Below are 22,714 nucleotides of genomic sequence, written 5' to 3'. Positions count from 1 at the left end.
CTTTATCCCGTTCTTCACCTAAGCAAGGGAAGCAACCTCCCACACTTTCCTTTAAAAAGTAGAGAATTAGCTTATGATCGCCTCTCTAGTACTGGGCGACATCAACACATTCCAGTCTCAGGCCTCACTCTTCAGGAAGACTTGTGACACAGAAACTAGCCCTAGCCTTCATGCCTGAAGATGTTTTTACTTCCCCTACTAGATTCTAAGATTCTTCTCCTTAGATTCTATTTCATACTCAGGAGTTTATATCACACACCATGGCTGGTGTACAGTAGGCTCGTTCTCTCTCTGTCTCTCTCTGTCTCTCTCTGCCTCTCTCTGTCTCTCTCTGTCTCTCTCTGCCTCTCTCTGTCTCTCTCTCTGCCTCTCTCTGTCTCTCTCTGTCTCTCTCTGCCTCTCTCTGTCTCTCTCTCTGTCTTTCTCTGTTTCTCTCTAACTCTCTCTCTCTCTCTCTCTCTCTCTTTCTCTCTCTCTCTCTGAACAATGCCAATCCAACTGTTTTTTTCTGTACATATAAAAGTTTGGTGGAAAAACAAGGTTTTTCCCTCCCGATGGCATGTTCTCCATGTTTCTTTGCTCGTACTGTTCCTTCATCATTGATTTTTCTGGAGAAGGCATGAATGAGTGTAACAAGTGGCAAAAAGTTTCTGGAGATGGGCATCTCTCCTTGTCCCCAAGTCTCTCAGGGAAGGAGGCTGGTTTTGGCAACAATCTTGGCTATGGAGAGAAGTTGTGAGTGTTTTTAACAGGTTATGTGGTTCTTGGGGAGTCATTTCTCAACTTAAAGAGGGAAGTTTCCCTGAGGTCATTCCAAAGTTTCTTTCAACTATAAAACCTTGAGATGGTAAGGCTCTTGTGTGGTTGTTCAGGCTAATAAAATTAAAAATGGTCAGTGAATCCATGAAGCAGTAGCAGAATCAGCTAAGAAAAGTAATGTGGGATCTGAAAGAGTGGTTTGCTAAAAGAAGTTCTGAGAAGAGTCAAATGGGAAGTATGTAAATTGAAATCACAGTGGATCAAATAGAATCTTTATAGAATGACTTGACAACAGACCACATTAAGCAGAAGAAAGAGCAGCGCAACACACGCCTTCAAGACAGGCTGATGACTTACCACCCCTGATAATAATAAAAGCAAATTTTAACAAAATAATGCAAAGCCATTGGGCATGAGATACGAAATTTATGCAAAACAGAAACACATGAAAGACCCGAAGTCCTGGCTAAAGGAATAGAACATTGTTCAGCAAAGACTACCAGAAACTGTCTCAAATCTTGGAAGTCCAAGTGTAGTAAGTATCTAGAATACCAAATAGAACAATCAGAAAATGACCTCTATGCATCATTGCACAGTTAAACTGCCAAATGTGCTAATGAAGGAAGAATATTAGAAGCATTGAGTGTCCACATAAAAAGGGGAAGTAAAACAAACCAGAGGAACATAAGAAATGACAGATCATGCCGAGGACTAGAATACATCCATGTGGTGATTTAGTAAAACACTGAGTTTCTCAGATGAGTAGAGTGGAAAAAAAAAAAAAACACAGCTTCCTCAGAACAATAAAAGAACACAGCTAAGTGACAAGAGTCAGTATGTAACTTTATCAATGATAATTCTCACTGTAAATAATCTTGATTCCCTAAATAAAGATGCAAATGGTACAACTGGATTTAAAAACCAAGACCCAACAATTTCTGCCTGCAAGAAACACACCTCACTAAAGGAGAAATATACTGACTAAAAGGGGCAGGACAGAAAGTCCTACGAGTGGAACCTGAAAGAAAACAAGAATGGATACTATGTATCATTCTCGTATCCAACAAAGCAGACTGCAACAAAATTCAGTAGGAAGAAATAGAGACTCATTACACAGTGAGAAGGGGACTAGTCCATCAAAGTGTAACAAATATGTAATATATATGCACCAAATTTCATAAGACAAATACTACTTGAAATAGAGGATGATATAGACCCAGATATACCAAAAGTAGGTTTTGATATACCACTCTAATTAATGGACAAACAGATCTCTCTCTCTCTCTCTCTCTCTCTCTCTCTCTCTCTCTCTCTCTCTCTCTCATACACACACACACACACACACACACACATGCATGCACGTGCATGCACACACACACACACACATGCATGCACGTGCATGCGCACACACACACACACACACACACACACACACACCACTAAAGAAATTAGAAAGTTAAACTGTACCACAGATCAAATAGACAACATCTTAATGAATATTCCATCTAACAGCTGAAAATCCATTTTTCTTTAGAAGTCTATTCAATAGAATATAAAATAGATTAAATTTTAGCCATAAGTTGTTGGAAGACATTGCTGGCTGGTTAGAGGTTCTAGTCTGCCATAAATTCAGCAGCTTTTTCTCTAAGGTCAGCAATATGGAGCTTCCTCCCTTCAGTAAAGCTTACTGCTTTCTGTCTGTCAGTATTCAGAGAATGTCCCTGGGCCTAGAGGACTGACTTTATATGAAAGCTGTCTCTAAACTAGATGCCTGATTCATTCTTAGTTTGACCCTTGGCGCAGATCCCTGCTAAGAAGACTTGTGCTGGGAGCTCTGCTATAGGACCCTACTGCCACATAGCAAGGCTTGTGATAGGAGCAGGACACTTAATGCAAATTAGAATTTGTCTCCAGGCTCCCTAATCCTATATCTTCCTAATACTCTGAAATAAAATTGAGCTGATTCACTGAAATCTGTCTCATGGAGGGCTGTCTCTGAGCTCATGGGTGAGATACAAAGTTTAATTTGTGGTTCCTTCTGCCTCTTTCTAGTCTCTACCTGGCGGCCAGCAAGCCCAGAGGGAAAGAGGACCTACACAATAAGTCTTAAAAGTTAAACAAAGCTTAAATAATACCTAATTTTATCAGATCACTAAAACTTGACGATAAAATAAACTAAAAAATTCACAAGCAAATGAGATTTGGTGATAATACATTTGAATTCTCTGTGAACAAAGGAAGGAAATTCAGAATTGGGTGATTAAAACTTATCAGAATCTAATAAAAAAAATGAAATAGCACTAATCAGAAACTGTGAGACACAGCAAGAGGAATGCTAAGATGTAACTAGCCAATAAGGTCAATGGAAACGCAAAAGCCTCCACCTGTGGCTTGGGGTACAACAAGGGAGCACAGACGTTGCTTTGGCCCAGGAGAAGCTGGAAGCTCAGCTCTTACGCATGGGTACAGGATGAGACTTAGCATCATATAGCATGAACACTAGGAAGGGATGGCTGACATTAAAGGTAAGAAGGGGAACGCTGTTAGGAGGGTGGGAGAGACAGAAGAGGTTAATGTAGGGGTGACTGTGGTCGTGATACATGTGCAAAAATGTCACAGTGCAGTCAGATACTTTATACAGTGAATACATACTCATAGAAAAAGAAGGGAAAAGTAGAACTCCCACTTAGAACCCAAATCTCCAGTCTTGTGGCAAACATTCTCCCTTAATGTTACTAATCCTCAAGATTTATGAATTTAATTAAATTCAGCTAATTAATTTAATTAAATTCTTAGAGCCGGAACCTCCTGTCGACAGAACAGGTGTCATGAGGAAAATCAGATGTCTGGCTTTCTAATTTTATTCTCCAGTATTCATACTTGATGGCACAGCTTCAATAAGTATGTACACACACTGAATGCATAGCTCTGTGTATCCCTGCATGCAGCCCCTGCTCTCTGGCCTGTAACCACCAGTCTCAGTGTCTGACCATCCACTCCCGTCTTACCCACCATCGGAGCTCACACACTGTTCTCTCCTGACTCTTTGCCCTATCGTACAGGCTGAGACAAGTCTCTCCAGTAACAGCACCATTTCCCTCAAGAAATATGTGCATCATTTTGGGCATATGAGTATGAAAAATAGGTAGATATTTCAAACATTTGCTGATAATAAATAATGGAGTCAATTTAAAAATAATCCTTTGGAATGCATGTTTACTACTTATTAAAGATTAAAGCAAATTTGCATGCTAATGAGAAGGATGTGCTTTTTATTTTTAACCAAAAATATATCGGGGCTGAATATTTTAATACTTCAGAGCATTTTCAATGTTTTTCAAATGAGATCAATATTGTGGTTTTATAGCTGTCAACGCTGGGGTTGCTGCTTAGTCTAAGTACACACTACGAAATGGTAGGCTTGGAGTTGTTTCAGAAATAGTTGGAGCACTGGGCAATGGTGGCACACACTTTTCATCCCAGCACTCAGGAGGTGGATCTCTGTGGGTTCAAGGCCAGTCTGGTCTACAAAGCTAGGTCCAGGACAGCTAGGGCTATTACAAAGAGAAACCCTGTCTCAAAAAACAAAGAACAACGAAAAACAAAAAACAAAAAAACAAAAAAAAAAACAAATAAGCAAAACAGAAATAATTCAAAATTGTGTCCTGATTTGTACCACACCAAAATTCATTTAGTATTTTTTTAAGTGAAACTGAAGTTTTAAATCCATGACACTTGGTAAGTTGGAACAGTCTTCTTTAACTTAAATAGCATTTTCTTATTTATGCTTTATGTGTGTATGCCTGCATTGCTGTATGTGTACCATGTGTGTGCATGACCCCATAAAGGTCAGAAGTGGGCATCCAATCCCCTGGAAGTAGAAGATGATGGGAACCAATCTCAGGTGTTCTCCAAGAGCAGCAAGCGCTCTTAACCATACCAGTGAGCCATCTCTTCAGCCCTTCTCCTTGAATATTTAATCTAGGAGACTGACTTTTTCTTTCTCAATTCAATGTAGTTTATAAACTCAACATTGTTTTTAGAATCAATGTGAAAGAAAGGGGTTTTAAAACTGCAGATATTTCTGATGGTTAGTTGTAACTCTCACAATTACAACTTTGGGAAGATTATGGTCAATTTTTAAATTATCAGTAGCTGCAGACATTTCTAAAGAACTGTTTCTATACCATTCTTCCAAATATTAACTTTTATAGTAAGCCCTTCAATCTTATCTTTGCACATAAATAAGTAATGAATTCATTTTTGAAATAACATATTTAAAAGATTTCGTTTATTTTTCCAAACCTAACAAACAACACAGTTTCAAAAGTCATAAGTCATTGTGAAAAAAAATAAGATCCAATTTCTACTCAATGAAAATTATAATAACTCTATCTTTTATTTCAATGATGTGTTTAAGCCTGAGACCCACTTTATTCCTGCATGCAATATAAGCTTTGGAAATCACACCCCACATCTTTGCAGAGATTAGAAGACAGGTGGCTTAGGGGCAAGGCTTCTAAAGAAGTTACTGATTTGGCTAGGATCACAAAGCCAGCATCTCTCTCCAGTGATAAGTTTTTGGTTCTCAATAGATCATGATGTGCACACAGGTAATATGAGCAGGGCCATTAGCTCTTTCATGTTCCAACATCGTCTATACAGACACCAATACAATATTTCCACCATACACCTTCATTAATTCATGAACAACTCACTTAAAAAGAAATATCTTCCCCTCTCATATGTCTTTCCAAAGAATGACAAAACAATAATTCTTTACAGGAGGAGAAAGAAACGGTTATGGTCCATTTTTGGTGTGAGGTACACTCAGAGGTCATCAAAGTTACGGGTAAGGAGGTACTGGGCCCCAGCTGCTCTACCTGGCAGCAGGCACCTGCTGTGTCAGAACTCTGAGATCTGGAGAGCTACAGGTGATCCGCCATGTGACTGAGCCCACTATCAGAAAAGAGGACAGCCCCATGTCCAAATTATTCATTAAATAAGGCGTTGGTTTCTAAACCAAAGAGGCGAGGTAACTGGGAATGCGGCAAGTCCCAGCCTGTGGAGATAAGGACAGGGATTTCTCAAGATGTGGGGATGCTGAAAACTATCTTTCACCAAACCTGCATGCCGCCTTTCTCTACTCTGTCATCCCTTTCTGCGGAATGGCATTTTTCGCCAGTTGTTTGGATTTGTTACTGTCTTACTTCCCACACTCACTCCATTTAGATGGCAGATTTTTGACAAAGGAGCCAAAAATACACAAAGGGGATTGGGTAATTTGTCCAATTACAAAAAATAAAAAAATAAATGATGCTGGGAAAACTGGTTGCTTTCAGGCAGAAGGATGAATTTAGACTGGTGTCTCTCACCAGCTGCAAAAATCAATGCAAAATATATTACAGATGCACATGTGAGACCGGAAACTGAAGCTGCCAGAAGGAAACGGAAACGGTTCTGAGCAGAGGCATAGTGTGGGATTTATTGGTTATAAGCAGGGGCAAAGCCAGAAATGGACAAAAAGACTTTAAAACCTCCACATGGAGAAGAACACGAGCAACAGAGGAAAGTAACAGCCCACAGAATAGCAAATATTTGTAAACTATAGGTAGGTCCACTAAGAGGTTAATATCCAGAGCATAAAAGGGGTGTAATTCTAAAGTAAAAATGAAGAGATTAAAAAATATAAATCTGATTTTAAAATGGACTAAAGATCGCACAGACATTTCCCAAAACAGAATGCATGAGTGGCCAACAGATATGTGGGGAAAATTCCAATTTCACTAATCATTTAGGGGAATTCAAAGCAAGACCGCAAATGCACACACACACACACACACACACACACACACACACACACAATCAGAGTGGCAATTACAAAGAAGACAAACAACAAATCCTGGCAAGGATGGAGAGAAAGAGAAATTATTTTAAAAATATTTATCTACTTTTATTTTATGTGTATGGTTATTTTGCCCACATGTGTGTATGAGCACCATGTGTGTGCAGTGCCTATGGAGGCCTGAGGAGCACATTAGATCTCCTGAAACTGGAGTTACAGGTGGCTGTGAGCTACTAGGTGGGTACTAGTTCCTTTGCAAGAGTGGTAAGTACTCTTAACCGCTGAGCCATCTCTCCCGCCTCATGGAGAGATGGATTCTGAAACACCTTCCCTTGTTATGTAGGGAGAGTCTTCCTAAGTCTTGAGAGCAGGAAGGCAGGGTTTTCTCCTTGTGTACAGAGACTGATCACTCCTGTTCCATCAATGGAAGTATCTTCGGAGCAGTGGGACCACGTGGACACAAGTCCCCAATGTCTCCTGGTCCTCAAGCAACCGACACTGAAGTTTGCTTGGAATAAGGGAGTCATGGTTTCTTGTAGAGTTTTGTTGCTGTTGTTTGTTTGTTTGCAACCGAATTGAAATTCTGTAACTTATTTCTTGGCATTCTTATGAATTAAGTTTGTTCTCTACTCGTCAAGAAAAATCTTTCCTTCTAAACTAAAATTTAACAAATGGAAATTAAATGAGTTTGTACCTTCCACAAACATTTGGTTCTCCAAATACTACTTCCCCCTCACCTCCCAAAAATGTTGACATTCATCCAAGAATGAACACTAAAGGAAGTTCTGCCCATAGTAGGATGAGCCACAGTCTAGAGAGGCCCTGTCCTCTTGTGCACTCATGCACTGGCTAGGTGAGATTGCATATGCTCATTTCCTCCTGATATTAAGTACGGTGTGGGCCAAATGGCAAGTCCCTGGAGAAAATAAAATGTTTTAGCTTCACTTTGTGTTGGGGGGAATGAGCAAATCGGTGTCATCTGAAAATACATCAGAAATCAACAGCGATGACCTAAGAGTTAGCTCTCCAGCTGGCGGTCTTATCCACCATCCTTCTTGAGCCTCTAGTTTTATGGAGCCATGGCCCAGCAGACTCTAACTCTCCTGGTCCACTGCATGAGAGCAGTGGACTTGTGTGAATGAACAGCCCTGGGCTCAGGGTGACTGGGCAAATGATGCACCATGTTGGAATTATTCTAATTGATTCCCCATACATTGTCCCATTTGATGTATTTCTGTATTAAGGAAGGGTTTGGGGTCCTCTGTGTTCGTTTGTGTTCCAACTGGATTCATTTTCCCTCATATTTAGTTGTATAAACTTTAGACTTAACTTCACAGCAATGTATCTAGATGAATGACAGAAAACAGAACTCTCCCAGATGTGGGCAATCTCCATTTTTTTTTCTTGCTTTGAAAACAAAACCAAACCAAAGACAGTAAACATTTTTCTTACAAAGCACAGGTTGGGAGTGCATTTGCTTTATTTGTCTTGTTAAGTTCGCATCGTCAACAAATACCTGCTGGGTATACCCTGTGCAGCAGTCACGGCTTGGGTCACGGTAAGATACAACGAGTCCTTCTTGCTTCATGGAATAGCAAAGGTCTAAGGAAAGAAGCACACATTTTCAGCCTGCTGGCCTCCTATTTCTGAATTTTGGAAGGTATTGGATTCTGAAAACTGGAACTCTGAAATCCTCCCCCATCACATAGAAGACAACAAATTTATTATGTGTTCCTTTCATTAACCAGTACTTCTATCTGCCTGGTTAAACAGTATGGTGGCACTTAAGTTATATTATAGCCATCACAAACAGAAAAAGAACTGGGAGGCCCAAAGAAGAGGTAAGCCTGTGCTGCTGTGGCATAAGAGGAGGCACCATGGGTAGGTAAGCCTGTGCTGCTGTGGCATAAGAGGAGGCACCATGGGTAGGTAAGCCTGTGCTGCTGTGGCATAAGAGGAGGCACCATGGGTAGGGATGCAGTGGAGATGATGCTGGTCTGGTACTCATAACTGAGGGCTGCTTCTGGCAGGATTAGGCCAGAGAACTAAGGTATAGGACAAGAATGGGTCCAGGTCCTGGGTCTGTCTGAGAAGTATGGTTCAAAATGATGGCTGTCTCTAGGTAGAATATACTGATGCAAAATACAACTCTCACCTCAAAAGAGATATGAGACAGACAGTTTATTCTGGAGCCAAATATAATGGAGTCTGGGGAACACAGACTCACGTTACCCCAAATTCCACGTTCTTAAATGGAAGTAGTTTTATGAAGTTTTTATAGAAACAGAAGAAAAAAAGTCACAAATGAAAACACACACTTTTCAAACACATTAGTGGGAACATCAGAGGTGTGGGTCACAGCCAAGGGGTGAAATCTCTGCTATAGGTCTCAGATGGTTTCTAATGATAGTCTTAGCTTTGTGGTTAGTAGAGCTGGTGATCTGCTCAGAGAACACCTTCCCAGAGGTTTTCATCTGTCAGTCAAAGGACATGAGGTCCCACATGAGGTGGGCAAGGATTCTTCATCACAAATTGTAGCTTACCTCTAGATCTGCAACATTTCAACCCTTCTACAATAGCTGAAATTTTGATCAGTTACTCTGCTTCCCGGAGTTTTCTGTTTGAAGGTACAACGTTTTGTTGGAAACATTCACTCAGCAAACCAGAGACAAGTCAAAACAAAAAGAGTCTACTCATGCAGGATTCTGTAACCACAATAGCACCCGTCTCTGGGCAGATAGAATATTGATGTTAATAAACAGAAGAAGCGTTGGGGCCTAAAGCTCTAGAGCCACTATGACTGGCAGTCTTCCAGGGATGAGAAATAGTTGTCTATTCATGGAGCACCAGTCATTGTGCCAGTCATTGATATAGGCATTATTAGTATAAAAGCAAAGTGATTTGGCAAGGACTTCAAAGGAAAGAGAGGATCTGACATGAATCCTGAATTACAAGGTCAAGCCAGCCCTGCCAAGCTCTATGGCACAGTGGAATCATAATTGCAGCAAGAAGATACTCTGTTGTACCTAAAGCAGAGCAAGAATGCCTGAGTGTCTGGAATACAGGAAAGAGATGGAAACAGAACCACTGGGGCTTTGCATGCTTGTTAGTCAGATTTCTGTGACTAGTACAAAATGTCTGAGATGTCATTGATGTAAAGAGCAGATTCATTTTGCCTCACCATTTTGGGGAGAGAATGTCAGTCTGTGATCTATTGACCCGATTGTTTCAGATCTATGGTGAGCATTGTGGGAATGTTGGGGATGGCCAAATCATTTCATACAAGATGAAATGGAGGTCATGGAGTCCCACAGTTCTCTTAAAGAGCATGCTGCCAATTGTTACTATCCAGGGACACCTTGCAAAAAGACCCTTTAAGAGACAAGTTCGGCCCACTCCTGATCTCTCTCTTCCCACTGAGGCAAGTGGGTCTCAGTCCCTCTCTCCCCTGCCTCTCTCTCAATCTGTCTTTGTCTCTCTCACTTCCCTCCCTTCCCCCTTACCTTACCAATACCCTCTTCTTAATAGAACTCCACACTCAAGCTCTCTCTGCATGTTGTATTCTGTCACCTGCTGTGGTCACACCACCCACAAAGGTACCGCCCAGGATCCCACTTGTACTGTATCTTGACACCAATAACCTTAAAGTCTCCCACTGGGCTTAACCTCTGTAAGTCCTATTCTGCATCACTCTAAGGATCAAGCCTTCAACACATGGGCCTTTGGGAGACATGATTCCCTACCAGATAGAGTGAATACAACAGATGGTGGAGAATTAGACATGGGGTTGATGAGGTAATAGTGGCCCAGGCATTATTTGCCCAATACGTAAAGTTTAAATGTTAGAAGCTGACAATAGCTGTCATTGCTTTTAAGCAAAAAAAATTATTCCTTTTAGAAACTGCAAATGTCCCTGAGGAATATTCTCTCTAACAGCCTGGGAGACACAGCAAAATGAATGCAGCGTTTGGAGATATGCATATTTTGGAAAACACATGGACCTATCTAATGGTTCTGTTTCAACACTTTTCTAGTGAGTTCTTATACCTTTCCTATTTATGGGCCCAAAGCAGGTGGTACTGTACAATTCAGAAGAGAAGAAAAATGAGAAACTATCTAAAAACCGTAAGGAAAATAACAAACATATATAGAGAGACAATTGTCAAAATATTGCAGAGTGGCAAAGTGAGATGGATATTTTGTGAGCTGATCCCACTAAAAGGACATAGAAGCAGCCTAAGTATCCCTCAGTGGATGGATGAATGAATACAGGTGCTATGTGAAATACTTACTAAAGGTGATATGTAAAGTACTAATAGTGGAATACTATTCAGTCATTAAAACAGATAATCCCACTATTCAGGACAACATGGGATATAACTAGAGGACATTATGTTAAGTGAAATAAACCAGATACAGAAAGACGAATGCTGTGTGATATCACTTGAATATGAAGTCTAAACAAACAAAAAGATCTCATTGAAACAGAAGGTAGAAAGGAGTGAAGAGATGGCTTAGCCTCTTCCAGTGAACCAGTGTTTAGTTCTCAGCACCTACATAGCCTCTCATAACCACCGATAACCAGTTTAAGTGTATTTGATTTCCACTTCTGGCCTCCTCTGGCATGCATGTAGTATACAGACATACATGTAAACACTTATATACTTAAAACAAACAAACAAATTGATGTGGGATTCTCCTCTGTATGCTGTGAGTATGTTTTATTACCATTGGTTAATAAAGAATATGTTTAGGCCAATGGCTTAGCAGAGTAAAGCCAGGCAGGAAATCTGAGCAGATATATAGAGAGAGCAGGTAGAGTCAAAGAGACATCATGTAGCTGCTGAAGGAGAAAGATGCCCACAGGAACCTTAGCTTACTAGTAGGCCACAGCCATGTGATGATACACAGATTAATAGAAATGCATTAATTCAAGATGTAAGAGCTAGCTAGACATATGCCTGAATCATTGGCTCAACAGTGTTGTAATTAATATAGTTTCTGTGTGATTATTCAGGTCTGAGTAGTCGGAAAACGAACAAGCAATTTCCATCTACTCAATGGCATCTAAACATGGGGCAACTACAACCACATAAAAAAATGAGAGAGCTTGGAAAGGAATTCTAGACCCAAAGAACAGAGTTAAGCACAACTTCTTGGTAGTAACATATTTTCAGATAAACCTCTGTTTGCTGGCCACAAGCAGAGATGCAACTTCTTTAAGTTTGTATTGGCAGCATGGTCCTGCTACAGAAGACTTAAACGGGATTTGTGAACAGAGCGCTACAAGTTGCTTAATGAAAACACAGACTGACTGTGTCCCTGAAGCTGGGGCAGTGAGTCTGGCTTGCAGAGCCAATGAACATACCTTCACCATATTGGACTGGGTGAAACAAACAGGCAGGGTTGCAGAGTTTGTCTTAGCCATGACCACTTAGCATTTTTTTAAAAGTGCTCCTGGTTAGAAAATGATTACAGATACACAATAAAAACAAGTACAGATTAAAGAAAAAGACCTCTGAATGCACATAGGCTTTGAATAGAGAAGTAAAAGAGTATTGACAGTTATAAAAAGAAGTAAAGTCTTTAAAGAGATAAAACACGTAATATAAAAGTACAGACAGTCATAGATTAAAGGAGTAAAGAAAAATAAGACATGTAAAGATGGAAAATCTACAGAGAGTCTGGATTGTGCATATTATTGTGTTTTCTTTTCTTTTTTTGTCTGCAGAGGGACATTTGTTTCTGGAGATTGCTAAGTTAAACCAACATAAATGTATCTTGGCTTCAAAATTTGAGTCTAAGGATATGTTGCTTTAGAAAAGAGGTTCTGCTTTTATTTCCATAGAAGATGAGAACCTGTGGATTTTTTCCAGGTTAATGTGGTTTGCTAGAACAACCCCCCCACCTTGAAAAGGTCTCCATGAATCCTAAAAATATTTCACCCAATAAAGAGCAGGAAGCAGTTTGGAGAAAACTATGTCCCAATTCCCAAAATGACTATTTATAAGTGTTCATTTTAATTTAAAGGGGGTTGATTATAAGTGATTAATGGCCACAGTCAAGTTAAAAACAAATAAAGGGAATATGATATAGAGATGAATACATTGCATTGGTATGGATCTTGCTTTATTGATACACATTTAAGTCAACTTTGCTACACTATGTATATGTATTTCTGTTCTTGTTTAAGGTATTGTGTTGTGAAGCTCATTTAAAAATGTAATATAGTTAAGAAATACAGATTAATAGATAGTCATCTATAATAGTCAAACTTTTAAACACATTGGTTAGGTTTTCTAGATATATAGAGATGTATATCAGTTAGATAGATAATATTCAACACTTCAAAGACCTGTGGAAAATGGCATTTAAAATGTTTTAAGAACTTGGACTTTTCTCAACAGTGAGACATGTCTGCTTCTGGCAGCACCAATTACTCCAGAGAGGTGGATGGGCATTTAAGAAACTTGTTATGTAATTTGCCTTTAATGTGACAAGGCTAGCCATTTGAGCAAGAAACTGCTCTTGCCTGAACTGCTTGATGATATGCTATGTGAACTGGACATGCAGGACTCACAAAAAAAGTGAATGTTGAACATTTCAAAAGATGGGATGGTCCTTCAGGGTTCCTACTTCACAGAAGAAACTGCCAGACACTCTGTAGGACAGAAGAAAATGATTGACAAACTGCCAATATAGGCAGAACAGATCTTCAAATTTCCTGCTTCACAGAAAAGTCTGCTCGGTACTATGGGCCTATAGGCTGAAGATGGATGCCCTAATGTTACAGAAGAACTTTGAGTGACTGTCCAAGCAGTGAGATGTCTGTCAATTCTAGAACTTTGGAAGTTGTTTATAATGCACTTCCTGTTTACTTAGGCAATAGTATATTCTTCTGGGGTCTTTGAAGAGTTGAAGACATACAGTTATAGTTTTTCTTAGTTATGATAAAAGATAAATTAGATATAAAACTTTAGATTCACAAAGATAGGATAGATAATAGAGTATTTTCCTTAATTTACCAAATTTATTTTTTTTGTTTTTTTTTTTGAGACAGGGTTTCCCCATAGTTTCTAGAGCCTGTCCTGGAACTAGCTCTTGTAGACCAGGCTGGCCTCGAACTCAGAGATCCGCCTGCCTCTGCCTCCCGAGTGCTGGGATTAAAGGCCAATTTACCAAATTTAAATGGACTAAATATAATTCCTTTTTGTTTGTTTGTTTCTTTTTTTGGAGAAAGGGTTTCTCTGTAGCTTTGGAGCCTGTCCTGGAACTAATTCTTGTAGACCAGGCTAGCCTTGAACTCACAAAGATCCACCTGCCTCTGCCTCCGGAGTGATGGGAATAAAGTCTTGCATCACCGCCACCTGGCTTGTAATTATAATTCTTGCTAATAACTGTTCTATATATGTAATTTCACTATGTTAAAGTTAAAATCTTCCTTTTTATTTAGACAGAAAAGGGGAGAGGATGTGGGATTCTTCTCTGTATGCTGTGAATATGTTTTATTGTCATTGGTTAATAATGAAGCTGTTTCAGCCATTGGCTTAGCAGAGTAAAGCCAGGCAGGAAATCCTAACAGAGATATAGAAAGAGAGTAGGCAGAGTAAAGGAGACGCCATGTAGCTGCCAACGGAGACAGACACTAGATCTTTACCAGTAAGCCACAACCTCATGCCACTACATAGATTAATCAGATAGGTTGATTTAACATGTAAGAGTTAGTTAATAAGAATCCTGAGCTAATAGGCCAAACAGTGTTGTAATTAAAATAGTTTCTGTGTGATTATTTAGGTCTGGGAAGCCAGGTAGTGAAGGAGCAGTCTCCATTCACAACCAAACAAATGAATAAATAAAGCAAAAGGTGGATATATGTGGGGATAAAGAATAATGGAAAAGTGGTAAATGTTTAATGATGGGATTTCAGTTAAATTGAAAGTATAAAATTTTAGTGATTTATTATAGAAAATAATAGTTACAATGATGCATATTTCAAATTGCTGAATTTATTTTTTAAATGTTTTCACCCAAAAAAATGCAAGGTGTCATGATGATGGAAATATAATTAAAAGGATTAATTAAACCTTTCTACAGTTTCTACACAGAGCAAAGCAACACATTTAAAACCACAGATGAACAAATTATATATCAATTTTAAATAAATTAATTAAAATTTCTTAAAGTAAAAATAAATGATGGGGCTAGAGAGATTCAACACTTAAGAGCACACAATGCTATTGCAGAGAACCTGAGTTTGGGTCTAAACACTCACTTCCGGTGGCTCACAACCATCTGCAACTCTACCTCCATGGGGATCTGAGATATACCTTTGGCCCCTTGTATCACCCACATGTTCACAAATGTGCACATAATTAAAACAACAACAGTGAATATTTTATTTTAAAGAGTGCAAAGAAGTTAGAAAATGTGGCCCTGGATCAGCCACTCCTCACATGTTATCTGATCAAAACATAAGGTTCTCAGAGTCAGGACTAACTAAAGAGAGTGAAGCTCCTGACAGCACAGGGCTTTCATGAAGCAGGCAGAGCAGATGGACAGAGGGCAGACAACATTGTGGAGTGTTTCTCTTGTTTTTTAACTTGTCCTGGGCCTGGAGCCAAGGTCTTTGTGCATGTCAGGTAACTGCACTGCCACTGAGCTTCTCTCCTCTTCTAGCCTGTGCACCATGACTGTAAAAAGTGATTGAAGCAGTGGACTTGGCAGATGTGGTGTGATAAGAAGGGACTGGAGAAGGCACCAGTGAACAATAGATAACAGTTTGGCCACCCCAAGAACAAGGACAGGAATTTGTTTGAATAATAAGAGGGAGCTAAAGAAGAAAAAGACCTGCCTAAGTTGGGGGAGGAGTGCTCAGGCTCTTATGTGGTATAAAGAGAAAGGAGAAAAGAAGATGAAAACCTGTTTTATCTGATTTATATCCCATGAGAAATCCCTGTAGCTTCCTAAAAAATACCCTTTTCCCTGTTTAAGCTATTCTGATCCCCTGTTCATTACTGTCTAAGAATTTTTAAGCAAGAAAATACTGCCATAATGCTAGGCAGACTTAAATAAATGTGAAGACAAACTGTTGCAGGAATGCTCTAAGAGTGGAAGAAAGAGGAAGTCATTCTGATTTAGCAACTGAGCTCAGACTCCAGAAGATGGAGAAACAGAAGGACAAGAAGGGAGAGGAGGATGGAAGAAGAAGCAAGAAGAGAAAGAGGAAGGAAAGAAAAAATAAGGAGGAGGGTGTAGTCTGGTACACAAAGCCACTCCAGGCTGAGAAGTATGTGGTACAAAGCAGAGTAGCCATGTGGTATTCTCTGGAGTACTGTCCCCAACATCAGCATCTCAAGCCAGAAATTAGACTAAGCACTAGATTGGATTTAGTCCTTACCCTTAGCTGTGTGGTTACTTTCTAAAGGAGCTATGGTCAATTGCCTCCATTTTCCTAGGCCCCTGCTGCACTGATTGGAGGAAGAGATGGATAGACAGCAGTGTAAGAATACTTTCAACATCATAAAAAGTGAAATATCACCAACAGAACCTAGTGGTTCTACAACAGCAAGACTTGAAAATCGCAAGACAGATCAAGCGGAAGAAAACAACTTTAAAATAAATTTATGAACATGATAGAGAGGAAATAAAAAATTTACTTAAAGAAATCAAAGAGAAGAACAACAAAAAATTGGAAGAAATCAATAAATCTCTTAAAGAAAGTCAAAAGAAAAAAATTAAACAAGTGAAGGAAACGTTTAAGATCTGAAAACTAAAATAAAGGCAATAAAGAAAATACAAATCAACAGAATTCTGGAAATGGAAAATCTGCGTAAATGAACAGGAACTACAGATGTGAGCATAACAAATAGAATTTAAGAGATGGAAGAAAGAATCTTAGGCATTGAAGATACAGTAAAGAAAATAGATTCATCAGTCAAAGAAAATGTTAAATCCAAGAGTCTTAACACAAAACATCTAGAAAATCTGGAACATTATGAAAAGATCATACCTAAGAATAATAATAGGGATAGAAGAAGAAAAATTTCAGCTCAAAGGCACAGAAAATATATTCAACAAAATCATAGAAAAAAACTTTCCCAAACCTAAAGAAGGCATGCCTATGAAGATATAAGAAGCTTACAGAACACTGAATAGACAGGGCCAAAAGAAATCAACTAGCCATATAATAATCAAAACACTAAACATATAAAATAAATAATATTAAGATCTGCAAAGGAAAAAGGCCAAGTAACATATAAAGGCAGACCTATCAGAATTATACCCAACTTCTCAATAGATACTCTGAAAGCCAGAAAGTTTTGGACAAATGTCCTGCAGACACTAAGAAACAATGGATACCGATGTAGACTACTATATCCAGCAAAGCTTTCAATCACCATAGAAGGAAAAAGTAAGACTTAATACCTATCCAAAATCCAGAACTATGGAAAGTACTAGAGGGAAAACTTCAATCCAAGGAAGTTATCTGTACCCATGAAACACAGACAATAGATAGTCCCACATCAGTAAATACCAAAGAAGGGAAACATGCACCACCACCAACAACAACAAAACCAAAAATTAACAGTAATTAAAAATCACTGGTCATTAATATCTCTTAATATCCATAAACTCGATTTGCCTATAAAAAGACACAGGCTAACAGAATGGGTACAAAAACAGTGGCCATCCTTCTGCATGTGTGTGACAGCTGTGTGGCTTGATATGTTTGTGGGGGCCATGACAGTGGGACCCTAGTGCATGAGCTGGCTGTTTGGAGTCCATTCTCTATTCTGGGATACCTTGCTCAGCCTTGATGCTGGGGGAGGTGGGTAGACTTGGTCCTGCCTCAACTTAGTATGCCAGACTTTGTTGATTCCCCATGGGAGGCCTTACCCTTTCTAGGGCTTGGATGGGGGATAGAGTGGGAGGTAGTGGGGGAGCAGACAGAGGGGAGGAAGAAGGAACTGTGGTTGGTATGTAAAATAAATAAAATATAAAATAAAAATAAAAGGCAAGTAAGAATAGTGATCCAGTTGTACCACTGTAAGTATGCATCCAAAGGAATGAAAGTCCTCTGCCAGTAGAGACACTTGCATAACTGTGACACTTGCACAGCATCGTTCTCAATACCCTGCAATCATTATTTTTTGTCCCATCAGTCAGCCCCCAAATAATGAGGTGGAGACATTATTAATTATGAAAACCCTATCTATACCTTAGGCTTGTTCCTAGCTATAACTGAAATTAACCTATTTGTTTTAATCTATGTTCTATCATGTGGCATTACCTTTCTTTCCTCTTGCTTCCTTTCCTGTTTCCTGTTTCCTGTCCATATCTCCTGGCTTCTCCTGCATACCAAGATTCCTCTTCCTCTTTCTTTCTTCCCCCAGAAACCCTTCCTATATCTCCTTCCTAGATATGGTCTGTTCAGCTTTTTATTACATCAATAACAACAAATACATTTTTATACAGTGTACAAATATCCCACAACAATAGCCCAAACATAGAAACAGACTAGATGTTCATCAACAAGTCAGTGGATAAGAAAATATGCTCTATCCATGATGGGGCTTCCTTAAGCCATATAGACAGAGGAACAAAATGACGTCATTTGCAAAGAGAGGGTAGACTTGGAGATTATCACGTGAAACAATAAGGCAGACTCGGAAGAACAAATAGCTCCTGTTCCTCTCATACACAGAAGCTTTCCTTAAAGGCATAAAACTACCAAGATGGTATCTTAGTTACTTCCCTACTGCTGTGACAAAGCACCAAGCCAAGGCAACTTATGAAAGCAAGTATTGAATGAGGGCTTTACAGTTTCAGAGGCTTAGAATCTATGACCATCATGGCGGGGAGCATGGCAATAGGCAAGCAGGGTAACGGAGCTTATATCTTACCCACAAGTAAAGTTGGTGAAAGATAACTAGGAAAGATGTAGACTTCAGAAATCTTAAAGCGTGCCCCCAGTGACATACCTCCTCCAATAAGAACATGCCTCTTAATCCTTCCCAAACAGCAGACCAACTAGGGACCAAAATTTTACATATATGAGCCTATGGGGTCCATTCTCCTTCAAACTACCAGACAGCTACCTGAGAACAGAAAGGAGAACATAGAAGGTTGGGGTTGAGGCTGTAGGGCAACAGAGAGCGACAGTAAAGAATTCAAAATGATGAAAGAGCATTATGTGCGAATCTGGAAACTTCACCATAAAACTCACTATTTTGTGCAACAAATCTACTCTAAATACCTTAACACAACACAGTCCTGGCCTTTCTGCACTCTAAAGCTTCTAGAGTCAGGTAGGATCCAACACATGCACACACACACACACACACACACACACACACACACATGGATATCACATATGACAGAGTGGACTGTTGTAACTGTGGCCTACAGATGCCTGTCTTGTATCCATACTGAGGCAATTTCTTTCTTATTTCCCTTTCACCTTCTCTTTTCCCACCTCCACGTGCTCCCTTTCTACCTCCAATAGTCTCCCTTCTGCTTTCATGTCTCACACATACACTCACATGGAGAGAGACAGAGACACAGAGTCAAATACACACACTCACACATACATACTGTAGGCTCTACATATAATATTTGCCCTTTTTGTTTTTATTCTCTTCTCTTGATCTCGCCATATCATAGCAATTTCTGCTGGAAGACGAGTGATTGAAAAATCAGGCTCTGTTAGCAATTAGTCTGAATGGTGTATCACATGACTGGTTGACTGATAGGTAATTGCAGTTCTGGATGTAGAACTTAATCACAATATTTGAAGTGAATAGTTGAAGGGCTCATTCTGAGAGGAGAATGTAGAATGTTCTAAGCACCCACAACTCCCCCCATGTGTTTCTGATCCAGCACTGAATGGTGAGGCTGGGAAGCAAGGTAGCCAACTGAGTTGCCATGGCTTGAGAAGGATACACCTTCTCCTTCACCATTTTGTTCTGTTCTTGTTACTTGCTAAGTTGTAAGGTAAACTGTAAGGATTGGTAGGTAAGTCAGGAATAAACTTATCCTGGAGAGTCTATACTTCAGTAGCAAAGATAATATTGAATAAATCATACTTTTATAAAATTGACTTTCTATACATTTTTATTTATTTATTTTGTTTTCTATGCATGAGTGTTTTGCCTTCATGCATGTATGTCTACCATATTGCTGCCTGGCACCAGATATCTTGGAGTTTATTCATGTACCACTATAAGTTGCCATTGTGTGTGTGCTGGGAATGAAACTCCAGTCCTCTGCAAGTGCTCTGAATGGTGAGCTGTCTCTCCAACACCTGTTTCCACCTTTACTTCTGCATGTTGTTTATTTGAGGTAGGGTCTCATTATATAGCCCAAAGCACCTTTGAAATCTTAGACCATCTACCTCAGCCTCAAGAGGGCCAACATTACAAGCATGCCCCACCAAATATGGCAAGTAGTTAATTTTTCTTTACACATATTTGTTTACTGTGTGTGTGTGTGTGTTTCTGTGCACGTGAACGCTCATACATGTCAAGGTCAGAGGACAACATGAGAGTCAATTCTTTCATCATATGGTTTCCAGGAGTCAAAATCTAGTTGTTTTGTTTGGTGGCAAGCTTCATTACTCATGGAACTATCCTGTTGGCCCTGATAGTTTTATATTCACATCCTGTGGGTGAGAGTAGTAAAAGGAATAGAACTAGCTCTGTTTTTTAAAATACTTTTTGCCATGCTTATTTACTTTTTAATCTATTAGATTTTTTGAAAAAATACCAATCCAAGTACCCACTCCCTCCTCTTCTCACATTCCCTCTGCACACCCTCCCACCCTACCCCCATCTAATCCTCAGAGAGGGTAAGGCACAAGCTTTGGGGAAGGTCCAAGGCCCTCCCTACTATATCTAGGATAAGCAAGGTACACATTCAAAAAGAATAGGATCCCAAAAAGCCAATACATGCAGTAGGGATAAATCCTGGTGTTACTGCCAGTGGCTGCTCAGTCTGCCCCAGCCATGCAACTGTCAATCACATTCAGAGGGCCTAGGTTGGTCCTGTACTTGTTCCTTGCCAGTCTGGCTGGAGTTGATGCCCACCTATTAGCTCAGTGGGTTAACTCATCATGGTCTTGACCTCTTTGCTCATATTTTAATTCCTCCCAACTCGGTCCAGTGCTCCAATGTGGGTCTCTGCCTCTGTTTCCATCAGTTGCTGGATGAAGGTTCTATGGTGATATTTAAGATATTCATCAGTCTGACAAGATCAGGCCCCCTCTCCTCTACTGCCTAGCATCTTAGGCAGGGTCATCTAGTTGGTTTTCTCAAAGAACCAGCACTTTCTTTCATTGATCCTTTGTATTGTTTTCTGTTTCTATTTTGTTGATTTCAGCCATCAATTTGATTATATCCTCTCTTCTACTCTTTCTGAGTGAGTCTGCTTCTTTTTGTTCTAGAGCTTTCAGGTGTGCTGTTAAGTCACTAATGTGAGCTTTTGCCATTTTCTTTATGTGTGCACTTAGTGCTATGAACTTTTCTCTTAGCACTGCTTTCACAGTGTACCATAGGTTTGGATATGTTGTGCCTTCATTTTCATTGAATTCAAGGAAGTCTTTCATTTCTTTATTTCTTCCTTGACCCAGGGGGTTTCAGTGGTTCACTGGTCAATTTCTATGAGCCTTTGGGCTTTCCAAGAGTAGTATTGTTGCTAAATTTTAACTTTAATCCATGGTGATCCAATAAAACACAGGGGATTACTCCAATTTTTTTTTTTATATCTGTGGAGGTTTGTTTTGTTACTGAGTATGTGATCAATTTTAGAGAAGGTTTCATGAGGTGCTGAGAAGAAAGTATATTCTTTTGTGTTTGGGTAGAATGTTCTATAGATATCTGTTAAGTCCATTTGATTCATGACATCTGCTAGTTCTCTTATTTCTCTGTTAAGTTTCTGTCTTGTTGACCTGAAAATTGGAGAGAGCAAGCTCTTGGTGGCTAGTAGCTTTGTGGGAGGGTCCAGCAGATGGGTTTGGGTTTTGGGGGAGCCTAGAGGTAGGAAATTCCCTGCTGGCTGGCTAGAAAAGCTGAGGGAGTTTGGGGAGGGATCCAGGTGTAATGGGTTTGCTGCGAGTCACCAGGAGTTTGTTTTGGGGTCCCAAAAGCAGCCAGTCCCAAGCAGGGACGGTGCACGAGACCATGCGGCAGATCTCTATGTGGCAGTGGGCAAGACTTGCTGCAGGATCCCGGTGGAGGCAGACAGATGGATAGGTACATCATACAGAATGGAGTTGGATATTTATTTAGTGGTTATGGAAGCGGGGGAGAAGGGGAGAAGATGAAAGAGAGAGACAGAGAGAGAAGGGGAAAGGGGAGAAATGGAAGAGGCAGAAGCTGCCTCTTTGAGAGAGAAAGAGAGAGAGAGAGAGAGAGAGAGAGAGAGAGAGAGAGAGAGAGAGAGAGAGAGGGAAGAAGAGAGAGAAGATAAGGCTGCAAGCAGGAAAGGAGTGGGCATGGCTTGTCTCTTAAAGAGACAGAACATTATACCGGGGTTTTGTCCCACTGTGGAGGTCCTAGAGAGTGGAGCATCACGCTGTGTGGCTGTTCACTCACCTCTTAAGTCCCCTCAGTATTGGAGCAAGCTGTGTTTCAGAGTTTCGCTGAGGATACAGGGTGATAGGTGGCTTTAAAATATTTTTTATTAATTAAAAATTTTCATTTGTTTTACATTCCAGCCACAGTTTACCCTCTCTCCTCTCCTGATGAGGATTCCCCTCTGTATGCTGTGAATGTGTTTTATTATCATTAGCTAATAAAGAAGCTGCTTTGGTCTATGGCAGACCAGAATAAAGCCAGGTAGGAAACCCAGACAGAAATAGAGAGAGTAGGCAGAGTCAAAGAGATGCCATGTAGCTGCGGAAGGAAAAAGATGCCCAGAACCTTTTTGGTAAATCACAGCCTCGTGATGATAACAGAGACTAATAGAAATGAGGTAACTGAGGATATAAGAGCTAGCTAGGAATACGCCTAAGTCATTGACCAAACAGTGTTGCAATTAATATAGTTTCTGTGTGATTATTTTGGTCAGGGCAGTCGGCAAACAAAGGAGCAGTCTCCTTACACTCTCCACCCC

At 39.9% G+C, this 22,714-nt stretch overlaps 1 pseudogene; it reads left to right on the top strand.

The window, feature by feature from the left end:
- Window positions 1–619: 619 nt before the first annotated feature.
- LOC119821903 overlaps window positions 620–22,714 on the top strand; it is a 28,417-nt pseudogene continuing 6,322 nt past the window's right edge.

The sequence above is a fragment of the Arvicola amphibius genome, chromosome 8, assembly GCF_903992535.2.
Source record: "Arvicola amphibius chromosome 8, mArvAmp1.2, whole genome shotgun sequence".
NCBI classification, from domain to species: Eukaryota; Metazoa; Chordata; class Mammalia; order Rodentia; family Cricetidae; genus Arvicola; species Arvicola amphibius.
This window is presented reverse-complemented; position numbering and strand designations above follow the sequence as displayed.